Raw genomic sequence first — 2,633 nt, forward strand, 5'->3', positions numbered from 1 at the left:
TCAAAGAATAGACATTTATCAAGACACTGATACTATACAATAAACTATGGATTTATAGAATCTGAATTCTAATGATTACTAATGATAATAGTATTTGGTATTAGATATTGATTTTATCCCATAAATAAATGATAATGATTTAAGTTATAATTATATGGAAGATATATATACAGAAAATAATATTTTCCATAGCAATTTCCTTAAGAAAATTAATTTTCGTGTCGGGGCATTGCACTAGAACCCCACAAGGGGTCGCAACCTCTTTGACTTGTGCTATTTGTTTGAACCAAAATCAAATTTGTTTTATACAAATATATGTTTAGTATCTTCTAATTTGTCTGAAATTAAAATTTGAATTTCATTGGTAAGCGGTAAATTCCTATAAATTCCATTAGCAATCTATAATTTTCATTTCATTAAAGTCACATACAACCAAAATATTTTTTTTTCGTAAGTTTTATCAATAATCCTAAACAAAACGACCATGAGTTAACAACCGGCCAATACTAAAAGTTTGATTATTTTGAGGTGATATGTAACAAGTTGCAATAACACACAAAACATCATAATTTGGAATGAAGATTATACTTTCCTACATATATAAGGAAACAAAATTCTCTCTCTCTCTCCACATGTAATAGAGAAAAGAATCCCCATGTGGTTCTTTTTTTAAAACCTAAATTTCCTCCATTACCACCATTCTTTATTATTCTTCGTCTCTTTCTCCCTGTTCCTCTCTTTTTCTACTTCTACATGGCTACCAATAACTTAGACTTGGGTTCTACTTCACCTTTCAACCTCCAACAAACCCTCCAACACCGTCCTGATCTCCACCTTCAAATCCCCCAGCAGGACTCCGAAGACGATACAAACCAAAACACCCCCGGTTCTGGTGATGGTAGCGGTCGCCGTCCTCGTGGTCGCCCTCCGGGTTCCAAAAACAAGCCCAAACCACCAGTCATCATTACCCGAGAAAGCGCCAACACCCTAAGAGCTCACATCCTTGAAATCAGTAGTGGGTGTGACGTTTTTGAATCTGTCGCTGATTACGCCAGGAAACGTCAACGTGGGATTTGTATAGTGAGTGGAAGTGGCACCGTAAACAACGTTAGTCTACGGCAGCCGGCGGCAGCTGGATCTGTCGTGACACTTCATGGCCGCTTTGAGATACTTTCACTGTCGGGATCGTTTTTGCCTCCTCCGGCTCCACCGGGTGCCACCAGCTTGACAATTTACTTGGCTGGTGGACAAGGTCAGGTTGTAGGTGGGAATGTTGTCGGGGCTCTGGTTGCTTCTGGGCCGGTGATTGTTATAGCTGCTTCTTTCACAAATGTAGCGTATGAGAGGCTGCCATTAGATGAGGAGGAGGCAGCTGCAAGTAGCGGGGGAGGTGGTGGCGGAAACGGAAACGGAGACGGAGATGGAGGCCCCAATCACCCCTTTCCAGACCCATCATCGATGGGTTTACCGTTTTTTAACTTACCCCTCAACATGCCAAACGTTCAGTTACCGGTGGACGGTGGTGGTTGGTCTGGTAACACGGCAAGTCGGCCGCCTTTTTGAGAAGAAAAAGGTCAGATAAGATTAATGGATCATCATTTCATCATTTACCATCACTTCAACTTTCTCTTAGTTTCATTTTCAATGAGATTGATTTGATTCGATCCACCTCTGTTGATCCAACTGTAGTGTTAGCTCTTTAAATTTGCGAATCAAGATCAAATCATGCATCTTCTTGTTGTTTGATACTGTGTTTTGTGAAACCACTTTCATCTTTTGAGTTTGTTTATACCAACTACCGAATATTAGTATTACTTATTTTAAAAAAGGCAAACTTCTTGCAAAGAAGTGCCATGAAACATAAACTAATCTTCTTCCTTCTTGGGTTTGATGAGTTTTCAAATTTTCTTTTTAAAATGTTAAAGATGGTACATTTTAAATGCAGTATGACGTTTTTCACATATTTAATTGTATAATTAACGTGTAGTTATCAGTTCTTGGAATCAAGAAGTATTTTAATCGATTAAGGAGTCCAATCAATCAATTTGACTTTTAATATTAGAAACAAATAGACTTTTAAGTTTTAATAACATTTAATAATACACTTAGTATACTTTCTGTATATATATGTAGGTTAAATTTATTGTTCTTGACTGAACAAATACGAACTCCATTATTTTATTTTATTTTTTTTATCTTTTTCTGAGGCAGACTCCATTCTGGGGTCTTAGTTCCTTGATAAATTCGATGGATAAACATGTGTTCCCAGGGATAATAATAATCTTGCCATGTGAAAGATCTACCCTTTTCCTGAATAGATGCTCCTTTCTTTTTGATTCTGAATAAAGATTTATAAATAAAGTTAATTGTTTACAACTCCAAGAGTCTCCACTTAATGAACACAATTTTACGAATCATTATCTCCATCACGAGTACCTAGTTTCTAGGCTTTTCTCGCTCTAAAGTGACACTAATATTAGGTTAATCATATCTATAGTTCTATATATACCATACTTTGTGAAAATAAAAGTACACTAAAGCATAGGGTTTTGTGTATACGTTTTCCCTTAGATATACCATTTCTAGACCGTCGATCATCGTCATAGTTTCGGGGACCATGGTCTTTATTATCC

The 2,633-nt window shown here is 36.7% G+C and overlaps 1 pseudogene; it reads left to right on the forward strand.

Annotated features, from left to right (window-relative positions):
• Positions 1–598: 598 nt before the first annotated feature.
• LOC145062702 (AT-hook motif nuclear-localized protein 23 pseudogene) lies at positions 599–1,789 on the forward strand (annotated as a pseudogene).
• The last annotated feature ends 844 nt before the right edge of the window (positions 1,790–2,633 follow it).

This window comes from Lactuca serriola, chromosome 7 (assembly GCF_051521515.1).
Source record: "Lactuca serriola cultivar US96UC23 chromosome 7, Lser_US96UC23_V15, whole genome shotgun sequence".
Taxonomy (NCBI): Eukaryota; Viridiplantae; Streptophyta; class Magnoliopsida; order Asterales; family Asteraceae; genus Lactuca; species Lactuca serriola.